At 38.6% G+C, this 16,535-nt stretch overlaps 1 long non-coding RNA gene across 1 annotated transcript in view; it reads right to left on the bottom strand.

The window, feature by feature from the left end:
* Positions 1–8,680: 8,680 nt before the first annotated feature.
* The window catches only part of LOC122228216, a 29,573-nt gene continuing 21,718 nt past the window's right edge, over positions 8,681–16,535 (bottom strand). The window contains exons 4-5 of the long non-coding RNA XR_006206479.1: positions 13,874–14,010; positions 8,681–8,994 (exon numbers count right to left, since the gene is read on the bottom strand). This is a non-coding gene — a long non-coding RNA (uncharacterized LOC122228216). The remainder of the gene's footprint in view (positions 8,995–13,873; positions 14,011–16,535) is intronic.

Here is a 16,535-nt window from a genome sequence, read left to right as displayed (position 1 = left end):
CCAGTAAGAACTGAACTCAGTTTTTATTGGTCCAGAGGTGACTGGGTATTTTAAAGGGAGAGTGAGCAAGTAGGAAGAGAGGCAAAGTCGGGGTCAGTAGAATCAGGGAAGAGAAAAATTACAAAGGATTGATCTGTGTAAATGCTGATTAGACCCACTGTGTCTGATAGCAGGCAAATAAGGAAGTTAGGACTCTGTCCTCCCACAGATACTGAGAAACTGAGACAATATCCTTTCTGATGTTCATATTTTAAAGGAATGATTTTCAGGTCCTTGAGAAAGATATTCGTGAATTGAAGGCAATAAATATACATCTCAAAGGGACGGGGAAAAATTCAATCGAAACCCCTTTTAGGAAATGCTCTAAAGAAAAGGTGTTTAAAGCCTATCTTCAGATGTTGGCTAGAAGGAAACAGTAAGTCCTTTTGGGACCCTTGAGTTTTCTCAGGCAGGCACTTTAAGGGAGACTAGAGTCATCCTAGGGATGAGGCTTTCGGCTGCCAGTAACTATGTTAGTGTTTGTTTAGTTCTTTTAATGTAGGAGGAGGCAAGTGGACAGAATTATTTGTGTTGAGAGTCTGCAGTGCTTATAGGCCAAGGTAGATACCTAGTCAATAGGAAGGACTAGAGGAGTCTGGCTAGAGGTTGGTCAAGCAGAAAATCTTTGTCAGGATTCAAGTCTAAACTCCTTAACCTTATATTTTAAGAATAGGGTAAGCACTTAGAAAATAGTGACTGATTGTTCCAGTTAATTATATTGCTGCATGGCAAATAACCTCCAAAGTCTTTACTTTATTCAAAATTATAATTTGGGCAAAGCCTCACCTCTACTCCATGCAGCACTAGCCGGTGCAGGTAAGCTGGGGCTGCAGCATTTACTGCCAGAATGGGTCATTTACATGCCTCGCAAGGTTGGATTGACAGTAGGCTGGGTGGTCAGCCAGCGCAGTTGGGAAGGAACTTCTATTTCTGTGAAAGTCTCTGCATGTGGCTGGTTGGGCTTCCTCACAGTATGGTGGCTGGATTTTAAGAACAAGAATTATGAGAGGCCCACAGTAGAAAAAGATTCCTAGGACAGAACCTGGGAAGTCTCAGAAGGTCACTCTAATCATATTTTATTAACCAAGCAAGTTGATAAGGCTGGCCCAGATTTAATAGGTAGGGATGTTGATGAGGAGAGTGTCAAAAGTGTGCCCATTTTTAACCCACTGTACTGAATGTCTGAATGAACATAGTCAATGAGGAATATTTATTAGCTGTCGCTGTCCATATCTTCTGAATTAGCTTTTCCATTGCTTCTTGACCATTTTCCTCCAAAATAAACAAAAATACAACCACTCATTATTCCTCTCTTGTATCTTCCTTTCTTTGCCTCCTTGTTGATGCTGTGTCCTCAACCCAGAATGCCCATCCATTCTCCTACTATTCACTCTATATAACACTACAGTTCTTTTAAGATGCAACTCTATTTTCTTTCATGTATCATTTTATGAAACATCTAGATGCTCTTCCCTTGGATTCTGTCCAACTCCATGTGGATCCCTATAAATACTCCTGTGTACAGTTTTGCAGTGTTTTGGTGATGTGCCCATTTACCTTACTAGATATCTTTATATCCCGAGCATTTAGCACAATTCCTGATAATTATAAGCATTCAGTGGTTCTAAATTAAACAACAACAACAAAATGCCTACAGGAAAACACTGACCTCCCCAAACTCCAGTAATACTTGTGGACTCAACATCATCTGAGAATTGGTCATTCAGTCAGGATTATGATTCCAAAATAACTAAGGGCTATAAGCAACATTTTCTCTTATCTCAGGGAAATTCCCAAGGAGTCCTATGCTCTATAGGCAAGTGTCATTTGACAAAGGGTTGTGAAATCAGGTTCACTGCTCTTTCAAATTCTGCCTGGTGCTATGATTATAGTGCCTAAGTAGCTTGAATTTCCTGGGCAAGAGTACACTATGCGGTAATAATTCAGAAGCTGTTTTTTTTGTTCTTGAAACATATGGTGCTAGCTAAGATTTATCTTGGGAAAAGCTGGTCAGGAAGGGAAAATGCTGAAGAGCTGAAACATCCTCCCAACAGCTAAGGAAACGATAGAGGGGCACTGGCGTCCTTCCTTGGAGAGCTCAGGCTCTCTGCCAGTTTGTGGTCCATATGTTGGACCCAGAGAGCTGCTCCCGTTATAATAATGATTGCCTCAAGTTGTGTGGGGCTGATATTCCCCCAGAGGGCTCACGGTTTCAAGCATACCTAAATGCACTCTGTTAGACAACACAGCCTCAGAAAAATGGATTAGCACTTCTAAGAAAAGAGTTTATTTTTATTCTTCCTGGTTACAGAGTTGCAGGTTGGCTCCTGGAGAATAAGTTCTGTTTTTGCACCACACTGATGTTCAGTTGGGTGCAACATTTATTCTGGTGAGAGTACAGAGCACAGAATGTGAGAAGAGAGAAAATCTGTCTCTTGGCTTATCTCTTGTAAAAGAATTTGCAACAGGGCTAAGGCTACCTGAAATGAATAACATCCTGAAAGTACAGTCTGAATTTACCTGTGATTCATTATTTATTTACATGAGCCAATAGTTTGATCAAGGAATAAAAAAATTTACTTGATTTGTTTTATGTGCTCTTTTTTTTTTTTTTAATTTTTTTAATGTTTATTTATTTTTGAGAGACAGAGACGAAGACAGAGCACAAGCAGGAGAGGGCAGAGAGAGAGGGAGACACAGAATGCAAAGCAGGCTCCAGGTTCTGAGCTGTCAGCACAGAGCCCGATACAGGGCTCTAACCCACAGACAGTGTGATCATGACCTGAGCCCAAGTTGGACACTTAACTGACTGAGCCACCCAGGCGTCCCTATGTGCTCTTTTGTAATATTTGTTTTATCTATGTACTCAACCAATCCCTTCCCCTACTCTCCTTCACCTCCTCTTTCCCTCTCTCCTCTCCTCTTTCATTCTCTCACTCTCTTTGCATGTGTGTGTTTGTATAAATTAAATATGCAATTATATATGTATATGGAAATAAATACATATATAACTATATACCATTTGCATGTATGCATATTCAATATAAATCAAACTGTCCGGTTGAGTGAATACAATAAACCTAGGATGTGAATTTTATACTCAGATACCTTCTAGGTAGAAGAGTAAGGGTTAGTTTCCTAGCATTAGCAGAAAAAAAAAATAGGTTAGTAAGCTTGTAAATATTATGTACTTGGGGGAGGAAATTTTAGGAAAATATTGGCAATAGTAAAAGGTAGACAGGAAGTTGAAGAAAACTCTAAATTAAAAAGAGAAAAAAATTGTTAACTTCCTATAGGAAGGAATGGTGTTATATGAATAATAAAATTTAGTTACAATAATGATTAATAATGGAGAATGACTGAAGTAAAAATATTCTGATTAAAGTATTTTAATGGTTTTTAAAGGTGGTTTTATTCTAATCTCCATACATCAGACTTAAAGAAAGAGGCTAAGAGAGTAAAGACTAGTGTTACTACACTCATAGCAACAATTTCTAATCAGCTTATCCAGGAAATACATGTTCTAGATAGGATAGCCCGATTTCCTCTGTATATAAATTTGAGCGTGTGTGCATTCACATTCATTCTGTTATAACTGAAAGCATGCCATTTGCTGGAGGAGGTTAAATAGTTCCCCTTAAATATGAATATGTTTGGAAAACCCTTTTTCAGAAAGAATAGAAATGTTAATTTCAACCCAGTCATTTCCAAATTATAATAAATTACTCTAATCTGAATAAATGAGTTTGTAGTACTATATTTAGAAAATACATAGTTAAAAAGAAACATTCTAATAAAATAATTGTTCTCAAAAAGGTGAAATTTAAATTGAGAAGTCAAAAGCAGATGTAACCTGAATATTTGGCCAATCCCATTAAGATAGATGATAGGAAATCTCAGTGTTTCCCTCAACCTCCATCAAAAGAAAAAAAAAAAAAAAGTGTTCCTCCAAAAACCGAAACATATCCATATCCCATTTAAATCAGCCTTTCTTGTGTTGGCTCATTATAATGCTGTTTAAATCCAAAATATTTTATAAAATATGTTTTATAAACAGCTAAATATCTTACCTTATGCTATCATCCAGACTATGCTCTTAACCCATGGAAGCAAGCACTGCGGATTATGTGACCTATTCTAATCCCATGAATATTATCCAGTCACAGGGCCAACATTCTCAGCCAATAAGCACTCTGTGTGTTCCAACTTGAGTTTAATGTACTTTATTTATTTTGCTGCACCCTCTAATGGTGCTTCCATTTATCTTATAGTAAACAGGTTTGATCTCTCATGACTAAAAGGAGCCTCTGCCAAACAGGGATACCCAGCTGAATACACTGGGTGTTAAAATAGTAGTGTTGTGGTGTTTGTAGATACCTTCAACAAAATGGCTGAAGAAAGAGATGAATAACAAAGAATGGTAGGAAACCATGGGTGTCAAAAAAAAAAAAAAATGATTCAATCAATTAGTGTAAATAACCTCTTGAGCAGTGGTCCTAAAACTCAGGCGAGTGTCTGAATCACTTGGAAGTCTGGTTAAACCACAGCACAGAATGCTAGCCCCATCTTGAGTTTCTGTTCAGTAAGTCTGGGGGATGGCCTGAGAATACTTACTTCCAACAAGTTTCTAGGTGATACTGATGCTGTTAGCTGGGGAGCCCACTTTGAAAATCATTTTTCTAGAGCAAAAACTATTAAAAAGGGTTCTTCGAGCTGAATTTTGTAATGCCTGAAGTTCTAAAACCTCCCACAAAAGACCACCAGAGTCGTAAGTCAAAGCCAAGCAGCAAGGGTCGTTTATTGCAGGTTCGAACCTGGTCCTCTGCGCACTCGTCGCCGGTGACGCAAGAGGCCACGATCAGGGTTGGTAGACAGAGACAAATAGCACAGGGGAGGTTTCAAATTATGAGGGGCCTGGTTAGTTGATTTTAAAGTAAGGACATTTGTTGTTCTCTGATTGGGCGTCCTTTGTCTGTCCTTTGGTGGGAAGGCTTTGTCCATTACTTGTGGCTGGAGGAAGAAAGGGGGAAGGGGGTAGGTGAGGAATGTGCTAAGCAAGCAGGTTTACAGAAGCGAGAAATGCCGGTTAGTTTATGTACAATCATTCATTCCATTACATATCAGACTACATTTAGGAAGTTTTACAGCCCATTCTACTACACAGCGGGTTACAATCAGGAAAGGTCTCACAATGCTCATAGCAAACAGCAAGCAAAACAGACTTCTCAGCAATTGTATTTCTTATCAAAGATCCATAATAAGCAGAAAAGAGAACCTAGCTTTAAACTAAGGCAGGGCTGTCATTTGGATTCAAAGCTGTTCCTTTCAAATTTCATCAGAATTACTAAAATTTTACTTTGAGAATTGTTTCAGAAGAGCAAAAATGGTGCTACCTGGCTAACTTCCATAAGGAAAAAAAAAAACACATATAGAGTAGGGTTTATAGTCATTTTATATTGCTTTTCTACTGAATGATGAGTGAAATGTGAATATTCAGCAAATTTAACTAAGAAAAAAAAATGTCAGTCCTAGAATTATCTAAATTCCTGCCCACAGTAGACTTCCACATTCATTACTACTCTCCTGTTTTGGCTACTCAGTCTCAGAATAACATCCTGGAAAACTGTCATTATGCAAACCTTCTCCACCTCTTTTTTTTTTTTTTTTTTTTTTTTAAATGCTGATATGCTACCCTCTCACCTCCTCAAAGCTTCCAGACTCTGATTTCCTCTTTTTCTCTTTTTTTTCTCTTTTCTCAAGTTCTCAGTTCACTCTCTTCTGCCTCATTATTTTTTCTGAAGCCAAGTCATTACCTAGATTTTATGGGTAAACATCACAATCATGAAGAAATAACTATTTCTTTCTATGATTAAAAATATCATTGTTTTCTTGTCATTCTTGCACATGGCCAAAATAATCCAATCTATGGGGCACTCGGGTGGCTCAGTTGGTTGTGTTCAACTCTTGGTTTCGGCTCAGGTCATAATGTCACATTTTGTGGGTTCAAGCCTCATGTGGGGCTCTGTGCTGACAGTGCGGAGTCTGCTTGGGATTCTCTCTCTCTCTGTCTCTCTCTCTCTCTCTCTCTCCCTTCCTCCCTCCCTCCCTCAAAATAAATATTCTTTAGAAAAAGCAAAATAATCTAATCTAGTCGTATTTTCCCTTCTGACTTCTGTATTACTGATCATTGATAGAAAAATATGGTATAGCCATCCTGTGAATATGCAACTGGAAATGTGTGAGCTCCAATATTAGTTGGGCAGGAGTTATACATGTCCTTGATTAGCATCTCCTGTCATTGTCCCCAATCTCTATTTCAGCTTCTCCTCACTGAGGTCCCTTTCTCACTATTGATGAGGTAGCATAAAGCAAGCTGTCAGGCCACAAACACCTCCCTCCCCCAACTAGGTGGGATATGTGGGATATTCCTTGGGCACTCCTGGTTGCCCAAGAACAAAGAAAAGGGGAAAAACAAATAGTTAACTGATAGAAATCATTGTCCTGCAGGAACTAAGTTTTCATCACACCTCTATAGTGAAGTAGGAAACAAAGACAGAAGGAAATGGCAGATAGAACTAAATTTCCTCATAACCTGCAGCCCATTGACAAATACTTGAGGCTGGCAGAGTAAACCATTTATCCAGGAACTCCCTACTGTCTTAATGTTAATGCTTTGCTAGAGGGAAAAAACGACCTTAGCTTGACAATAGCTAGGCCTCCACTATCCTGTAAGTCTTCTTTAGCATATGAAAATCTCACTGGAAATTTCCCCTGGACTTTTACCTCCCCTCCCCCCCAACTCCATAGTATAAAACCAGTCTCTCATGGTCCCAAGGCAGCTCTTTGGGCAGGGGTCCTGTCCCCATGCTTCAATAAAATCAACTTTTTGCACCAAAGACATCTTCAAAAATTCTTTCTTGGTCATCGGCTCTGGACCCCACAAACCCCACCATCACCCCCCCCAACCCCCCCCCAAAAAAAACCCTTATCAAATGCCTCTCTATCACACTCTGGAAAGATTTTTCCTCCCATGCCAGCCACATAAAATAATAATAGTAAAAATAAATAATAGTTTTAATAATAGCCACCAGTCAGTTGTCTCCTTCCACTTCCTTCACCCATCCCTATGCTGGTACTTCTGTCTGCACTAGTCTGTACAGCCTCATTGCTTCCTGCATCGGAGGAACACAGAAGAAACAAGAGACTCAGAGGAACACAGAAGAAACAAGAGCCAGCACATGCGTAGTGTTGGCTAAGTACCCCCATTTCACTTTATATGTCCCCTCACCAGAGGAGCACCTGAGAAAGTAGGCAACACTTAAAAGTTCAGAAACAGGGTCCATTGTTGTTTTAAAACAAAACCAAAACCTCACCAAACAAATCATTTCTTTCCTGGCCTGTCTCCTAAACTAGACTGTGCACTTTTGGTTCCCTGTGACTCTTGCCTTTCATCTCTGATTCCAACAGCCAGCTCAGGAGCTGGGACATCACAGGGACTGCTCAGTAAATGAATCAGTGGGTCATTCCTCTTTTTTTCATTGTTCTAATTTTTCCTGACTCTTACGTGGTGCTCCATAGCTATTACCACTTAGTTTTCTCTTCTTCACTATTACGTGGTAAAATATGTTTCATTTCCTTATCCACTTGCCTGATGTTTACATCTCATTTTTTAAAAGTGTAAGTAAGACATAAAAGTGCAAAGAAAAATTCTACTCACCCAGAGGTAACCTTCACTGGCATTCATTAAATGACATTCTGAACACAACTCTATGCATATTTAAATTTTTCAATCCCTGGATCTCATGCTGGTTTCTTTCAGTTCTTATCCCTATTTCAAAGCAGGTAGTGGGAAGCCATGGTAGTGAAAGCTACTTGGAGTAGCTATTTGAAGAATAGAGGGTGGAGCAAAATGTGTTGGGGTGGGGGGGGCACTTGCCTTGGAACAAACTACAATTTCATTCAGGTTTGTTGTTTCAAACCCCCTCTCACAAAATCTATTATGACTTCCGATTTAGGAGCATCTCCCTGTTCAGCGTTTGGCTTTTAGGGCAAAACTGCAGCTCACAGTGAACTCCTATGGTGCAATCAGATGATTTCTGCTTCCCCCTCCATTCTCACTCTTATGTCCAACCACCTCCCCTAGCTAGGAAGCAGAAAGGAAGACAATACAATGACACCTCAGCAGGGATCCACGTTAGGTGTTTCTCTCCTGTTCTGCCTTGTACCTTTGGGTCTACACAGGGTCACTTTCTCTTCCTCCCTCAAACCATGCACATTTCTGGACTCTGTCGACACTCTCCACAAAGAATTTTTGAATCACATTTTCAAGACCATCTTACTTTTTAGAGAAATTGCCAAGTCTGTGGTTACCTAAAGTCTGAAGAGCTAAGTATCAGCTCTAAGGCGCCATAAACATTTTGGTCCATATTATAGTGTATGACACAGATATTTTTAATTTTAGGTTTGCAGTTAGGGTCCTTTCTTAGCACTTTGAAAAAAAAAATGTGTCCCCTCTATTCCCCCGCCCCCTCCCCCCGTTGTCTATATTTGTTCAGTGAGACTTAAGGGAAGGAGTAGAATAAAAATGACTTACCTCTGCCATTTTTCATCAGAAGCCCTGTCAATTTGCTTTGAAATTATCTTTATGAACAATGTACTGGAGAGGCAGGAATTACAAAGAAAAAAAATGAAACCTGTTTGTAGTTGTACTTTGCTCTGGGAAAGGCTTCCTTTTGTTTTTATTTGCCCCACAGCTGAGTTCAGTTTCTCTTCTCTCTAAGTGTGGAGAAGTCCCCCCTTATCTGTGATTTCTTCCTCTGCAGTTTCATTCCTCCCACAGACTGTCTTTCAGAAGCGGATGATCCTTCTTCTGATGAATTGTCAAAAGGTCAATAGTAAGCCTAATGTTAATGTCATAGTACCTGTGTCATTCACCTCATTACTTAGGCATTTTATCTTCTCAGGTCATCACAAGAAGGGTGAATACAGGGCAGCACATATTTTGAGAGAGAGACCAAGAGAGACCACAGTCACATAACTATATTATGTATAATATGTATATGACAGTATATTGGTATAATTGTTCTATTTTACTGTTATTGTTCATCTCTTACTGTGCCTAGTTTCTAAATTAAACTTTATCATAGGTGTGTATGTACAGGAAAGGAAAAATCACAGTATATACAGGGTTCAATACTATGCATAGTTTCAGGCATCCACTGGGGGTGGGGGTGGGGGTCTCAGAATATACTCCCAGCTGAGAAGGGAGAGCACTGTACATGCAGCCCACCTGCCTCTGCCTTTTGTTGTCTGGTGTCATAGCTTGTTTGTCATTCAACTGAGAAAAACACCCTGTTATTAGTATGAACTGAAAACAGTCACAGTGGTGCTCTGGGACTTTCCAGGCAACACCATTAAATAGTGATCCTGAATCTAGCTACCCAGAGATGCTACCACTAACAGTAACCACTGTTGAGTGCATGCATCATGCCAGACAGTCTGCTAAGGGCTTTCATACATTTTAATCGCCTCAGCAACCTGGAACTTGTCTGCTTTACACACACTTTTTTTTTTTTTAAAGTAGGTTCCAAGCCAGCGTGGAGCCCAACATGGGGCTTGAACTCACGACCCTGAGATCAAGACCTGAGCTGAGATCAAGAGTCCGATGCTTAACCGACTGAGCCACCCAGGTGCCCCTTATATAAGTTTTTTAATAAAGAAACTAAACCAAGAAAGCTTAAATGATTTGTACTCCTTCCTCATACTAATAGATGGTGGACTCTCTCTGCTTTACTCCAGACTATGTTCTTGAACACCATCCAAATACCAAATAACTCACTTTCCAAACAATTTGTGTCTATTATCATGTGATTCATACATTATCACCTCACTAATTTGTTCATTTTATTACTCATTTCCACAATGGTTCTGCCACTCTTTTTAACATAAAACATCCCATCCAGTATTATAAAGCTAGTTTATATCTCATCTTGTTCTTCCCCTGATTTCTCAGCATGAAGTAGTATTTCTTTTTCTCTTCTACTAAGGTATGTCTGTTTCTAACCCTTGTTTTTAATGTCCCAGTTCATGTTAGAAGAACACTTACCATCTTTAGCTGTGTCTTTAGGTCTCACGAGTATACTTTACATGTCCTACACTATCTGGTACACAATTGTTGCTCATTTTAGTTCTCAGTACTTGATTTCAACAAATAATGTAAAGAGAGAGACATGATAAAATGGAGAAAAATAACATAGCACTTGATATAAGAATATTTAAGGGATACCTGGGTGGCTCAGTTGGTTGAGCATCTAATTCTTGATTTTGGATCAAGTCACAATCCTAGGGTCCAAGGATCGAGCCCTGCCTTGGCTTCTGCACTGGGCGTGGAGTCTACTTATGATTCTCTCTCTCTTTCTCTCTCTCTCTCTCTCTCTCTCTCTCTCTCCTCTCTCTCTCTTTCTCTCCCTCTATCCCCTCCCCCACTCATGTGCACACATGCTCTCTCCTCTCTAAACCTAAAAAAAAAAAAAAAAAAAAAGTCTAAGTTTAATTCTAGCATGTACTAGCTGTGTAATAGTAGAAAATGCAGTGGAGGGCACTGGACCTCATATTGTCCTATGGAAAAATGGTAATAACAATAACAATATTGGATTACTTTTCACTTTAAAGAAAATCAAATAGAATAATGGATGTAAAAGTGTTTTATAACTTGATGAAGTGCTATGTAACTGTATTATATCATCGTTACTAAAAAAAAAGTTGATTAATTACTTAATCGACTTTTAGGCAAGTATATAGACAGTAAAAAAAAAAAAATTCAAAGCTGAGACTGTGAACCTGAAATACAGTTGTAGTTGTTGAAACTATCTTTCCTTCAGGAGAAGTTACCTGGCTCTGCATTGCCTCAGGGGGTTTTCATCACCCATTAAGGTAAAAAGGCTAGAATCTAAAGATCAGGAAAAATAGTCGAGGTAAGGTAACAGTCTAGCTGGAATTCAATGAAACAAACCAAGATAAATAAAAACCCACCTTGGAGAAGAGGTAGAACTGTGGAAACCATTACTGATGGACTACACAGAGAGCTAGAGGTACACAGAACAGCAGAAATCCAGGGGTTCCATTTGAATCAGCTAACGCAGGCTGTCACATATACGTAATGGTATGTATGCATCACAGATCCCAAAACAAGACTGTAAATCTCCACAATGAGTTATATAATATCCTAATACAAAGAATATACTAGAGCTCCTGGGCGACTCAGTCAGGCTTCTGATTCTTGATACAGGCTCACGACAGGATCTCCTGGTGATAAGATGAGGGCCTGCATCGGCCTCTGCACTGACAGCACAGAGTCTGCTTGGGATTCTCTCTTTCCCTCTCTCTGCCCCTCCCATGCTTGCACTCTCCCTAAAAAAAATGAAATAAGAAGAAGATTTAAATATAAAATGAAAAAGAAGCAAGAGTTTACTACAGAACTGTCCAACAGAAAAAAAATTCTGGAGCTGGACAACAAACCAACTCACCCACCCCAAGAAAAGCAGACCTAGAAGAAGACAAAGAACTGGAGGAAGGAAGCCTTTGGCGTTCACGGAATACAGAGAGGGCAGCCATACTGTGTGGCTTTTTAATAAAGCTGCTGGAGAATTTCTTTCCATCACACTTCCAGAAGAGCCCTCAAAATGGGAAACAAAACTTGTGCACCCGGTTTAACTTGCAGGCATGGTTTTCTTACATTCAGTCCAAGGCGATTAAAAAATCATAATCGGGCACCTACGTGGCTCAGTTGATTGGGCATCTGACTCATGATTTCCGCTCAAGTCCTGATTTCAGGGTTTGCGAGACAGAGCCCTGTGTGCCTGTGCAATGTGAGCGCAGACCCTGCTTGGGATTCTCTTTCTCCCTCTCTCTGCTCCTCCTCTGCTTATACGAGGGTGCACACACTCTCTCTCTCTTAATAATAATAATAATTCAACAACAACAACAATAATACTAATTAACACTTTGAAAAAAGACTATACCATACTGAAGGACTACACTATCCTTTATACGATTATTTGCCATTTGTAAAAGACAGTTAACATTGAAAATGAAACTTTTTATGCTTAATCCAGACTTTAAAATGGATACTTATACAAAGTTTATTTAGTTTGCTTTGGAGGGAAACCAAATTTGGAGAAATAGCTATACTTTCATGTCACATACTGTCTAGGAAACAGTATACACCTAATAAATATTTGTTGAGTGAATCAGTGAAAGCAGCCCCTGGAATATAAGCAGAGCAGCCTTTCTGGGTAAAAGACAAGGCTGAAACCGGAATTCTTTTGACCCATGAGTGCTGGGACATTAATTATATTTAAAAACTTGAATTCTAAAGGAGTGTAAACTTTAGGGAAATGCATAATATGTCACTTAATATGTTCTTTGTTCTATTAAGTGAATTTCTTGGCATTTATGAGAGTGTATCTTGGCTCTGTGTGGACACACTTGTGAACTACTTCAAATAGATCTTTTTTATCTTTAATTTTCTAACAATGGAGAAATTCTGCTTTGTGTTCATGAAACATACATTTTCAAAGATATTTTATGAAACTGAATGGATAATTTAGGGATAAAAATGTGACATATGTTACAGTGTATTTTCTTTTAAAACTGAGTGGAAGACTTTGAGACTTACTACTCTTGGATTTTTTTAGGGGTGTCATGTAACTCTGAAGTATTGAGAAGTAAATTGTGGGGGCACCTGGGTGGCTCAATCGGTTTAGTGTCCGACTTCTGCTCGGGTCATGATCTTTCAGTTCATGGGTTGGAGCCCCACGTCAGGCTCTGCACTGACAGCTCAGAGCCTGGAGCCTGCTTCAGAATCTGTGTCTCCTTCTCTCTCTGGCCCTCCCCTGCTCATGCTGTCTCTCTCTCTCTCTCTCTCTCTCAAAAATAAATAAAGATTAAAACAATTTTTTAAAAAAGTAAATTGTGAATGATGGAGTTCATGTTTCTGAAAATGAAAAGAAAAAAACATTCATATTTTAAGTTTAAACACTTACTTTAACATAGTGATGTGCCAATTAAAATCAAGTACATGTCATTTAAATAGGTTTATTCTATTCATATGACAGCAGCTGACCTTTATGGTTATGCTTTACTGCAACAAAAGCTTTGTGGCTGTTATTCAATTTCTAGTGTGAATTGACTGAAAATGATAAAAGGAGTCGAATATCTAGACTGGGTATATGTCTTGGGAGAAAGAAAAATTATTTTCCCACCTCCAGCAAACTTTCTCATTGATCATAAGATTCAAAAGGCAATCCTCAAGACTGTAATTTACAACAGGTGGTAAACTACTTCAACTGTAATACACAGAATGAAATGTAAAGGAGATAGTCTTTGAGTAAAATGGGAAGGTTTTATTGAATTGTAAGCTTCCTGTCTTATTCAATTTTACATCCCCTAGACCTAGCACAATACTTATTTTGAAATAGAAGTTCTATGAGTATTTATTGAGGTTAACAAAATTTGACTATTGGAATTCAAGTGTAGTTGAATTATGTAAGCAATTATTTTTTCTTAACTAGTTATACTTAGCTAACGGTGACAAACAGCATGAAAATGGACACAGAAATAAGTATACTGAAGTTTTGCAAGCATTTTCTGGAAAGGACCAGATAGCAAGTATTTTAAACTTAGAGTATCAAAAAGAAAAATTGAGGCTATTGTGTGGTACCTATATACCTATTTAAAATGTAACCATTTAAAATCATAAAAACGCTTCTTATCTCACAAGCCATACAAACACAGTCAGAAGGCACACTTGGTTCTTGGGCTGTAGTTTACTGACCTCTGAAGTAGATCCCTATGCAATAAATCTGAAGATTTTGTTCACGTAGGTGACCTAAATATTTCTGTAGATTTGGTCCTTCATGATGCAAATTTATGGACAAAATGGTAATCAGGTGATGGATTGAAATCAATTTCCTGTGAATTTAAAGCAAACAATTGAAATGAATTGTTTAATTGTGCCTTTCTGTCACACATAAGTTAGCAAATTCTGGGAGCTCTGTGGGTGATGTGGATAATAGGGCTTAAATAAGTGTGGAGATGCTACTGAGAATGACATCATTGGAGGAAAGAAAAATCAATGGAATTTAAAGTGCTCCTTAGAAAAGGGATGGATTTAGATAAAAGGAACATATCCTTCCTGGCAGTAGGAGGAAGTTCACAGGCAAATGGACTTTGGAAACAATGTGAGGGTGAGTTACTTGGAGTAGGAGCTGCTACTTGCTCTATAGGCATGACAGGTCATTGTCCTTGAGGTCTGACTTCCGACACAAGAGTATCTAGCACTGGGAAATGTTAAACACAAGTGAGGTCTGTTCAGGAAACTGCTACTCTTTGCCAATAGGAATTCTGCATTTCTAACTGAACATGTGCAATAAAACATATGTGAGCAATGGAAATTAACTGTAATCAACTTATTTCTGTGTTTTAAATGAGATTAGACTGTGGTTCATTAATGTTGCATTATAAAAGGAGTCACATGACATTTTCCAAACTGTAAGGTATCTTACATATAGTACCTTCAAGTGGCATAATAATAAAATTTGAAAAACTATGAGATGGGCAAAGCCCTTAAATGTTCTGAGCCTTAGCTTTTTCGTGGGTCAAGTGAAGAGACTTTACCTAACGATTGCTGATGAGCTATTTATCTTTGAAATGCCAGGAAGCCACAAACTTTCTATAAGTTAAATAGCTAAAGTGCAAAATTACTCACTAAACCACCCAAGGTACACAGATGTAAACATATATAAACATATTAATGTATAATGATTTAATATGTGAACATATTATTTCAACCCTAGACCCATAGTTCCCAAACTATATGTCAAAGTGCCCTAGGGAGCCACAGTGAACTTACAGAGACATTTGTCAGACACTGTGCAAACTTTTATACGGACATACAGGTTTCCCTCACTATCCAAAAGTTGGCCAAGCCTATGAAATCATTCATCAGCCAAAATGGCATAAAGCAAAGCAGCAGTTACCACTGATTTATGTGGACAAAATATATGAGTGTTCCCAGAACCAAAAAGTAACCTCTGTTAGGCTTTTCTGAAACCAAACATCATTAGCAGATGCTAATATCTTGCTAACGAATGTACAAAATAAATAAAATCTCTCAGATGTTGAGACACGTCATTCGAAGCTATGACGGCTTAGTGCCAAGATGCTCGGTGTAGACCCAGGGGAAGAGCTTGGCGGGGCCTCACTTGTGGCTCAAGTGCCCACTGCGTCTATAGCAGCTTCCTACAAACCAAACGATGAACACTATTCTTGCTTTTCACTTTATATATATATACATATATATACGTATATATATATGTATATATATATACATATATATACATACATATATATACATATATATATGTATATATATGTATGTATATATATGTATATATATATATGAAAATCCTCTTTAGATTTATTTTGGTTAGAGAAAACAGGTAGTAGTATAGGTCTTTCATGAAAGCAAAGTGCCATAACGTGAACTTGCAAAAAGTGGAAGGTACATATAGTTCAGTTTCAGCTCGTTCCTTTTAACCATGTCCTATCTTTTAGAAACTGGCTTTCAGCTCGTTCCTTTTAACCATGTCCTATCTTTTAGAAACTGGCTTTTTGGCAGTTGCTTTGACAAACAGCAGGTACCATGTGAAAATCAAGGTGAAACAGGAAATGATGGGTACTGTGTAATCCAGTTCCAAGTCCTGAGAAGTGGCACAATGCTCAACAGGTTGTTAGGACATAGACAATCATTACTTCTTTCATTTATTTTGTATTGTTTATGTTTATTTATTTTTGAGAAAAAGAAAGACAGAGAGTGAATAGGGGGAGGGGCAGAGAGAGGGAGACACAGAATCCGAAGCAGGGTCCAGGCTCTGAGCTGTCAACACAGAGCACAAATTGGGGCTCAAACCCACAAACTGGGAGACCATGACCTGAGCCAAAGGCAGACGCTTAACCGACTGAGCCACCCAGGCTCCCCAACAATCATTACTTCTTAAAAATATTACTATGTCACTAAGCATGCTGTGAACCAAGAAAATTTGGGACCCTCTGACATGATATGTACATCATTTCTGGGTCATGTCTTTCTAGTACATTTGATTTTCTAAGGCTTATTAAGCCAAATATTAAGTATAACTGTCAGAGTAATTGTAATTTAAAAACTCAATCACATTTGCTTTTATTCTGCACTGTTCTAACCACAAAACCACCTAGACTTACAAAGCAACTCCTGACCCACAAGATGTAAGCGTTCCTAAAGAATTGCATGCAACCCTAAAAAACCATTTTTCCATAATAATATGGTGGTAGTGGGCAAGGGAGGGAATTTTAGTCATTCTCAGGAGACATTACATTCATTATTATTATCTTAGAGAGAGAGAGAGAGAGCACGAGTTGGGGGAAGGGGCAGATGGAGACTCTCTCTCCACCGGGAG

This window comes from Panthera leo, chromosome C1 (assembly GCF_018350215.1).
Source record: "Panthera leo isolate Ple1 chromosome C1, P.leo_Ple1_pat1.1, whole genome shotgun sequence".
Classification (NCBI taxonomy): Eukaryota; Metazoa; Chordata; class Mammalia; order Carnivora; family Felidae; genus Panthera; species Panthera leo.
This window is presented reverse-complemented; position numbering and strand designations above follow the sequence as displayed.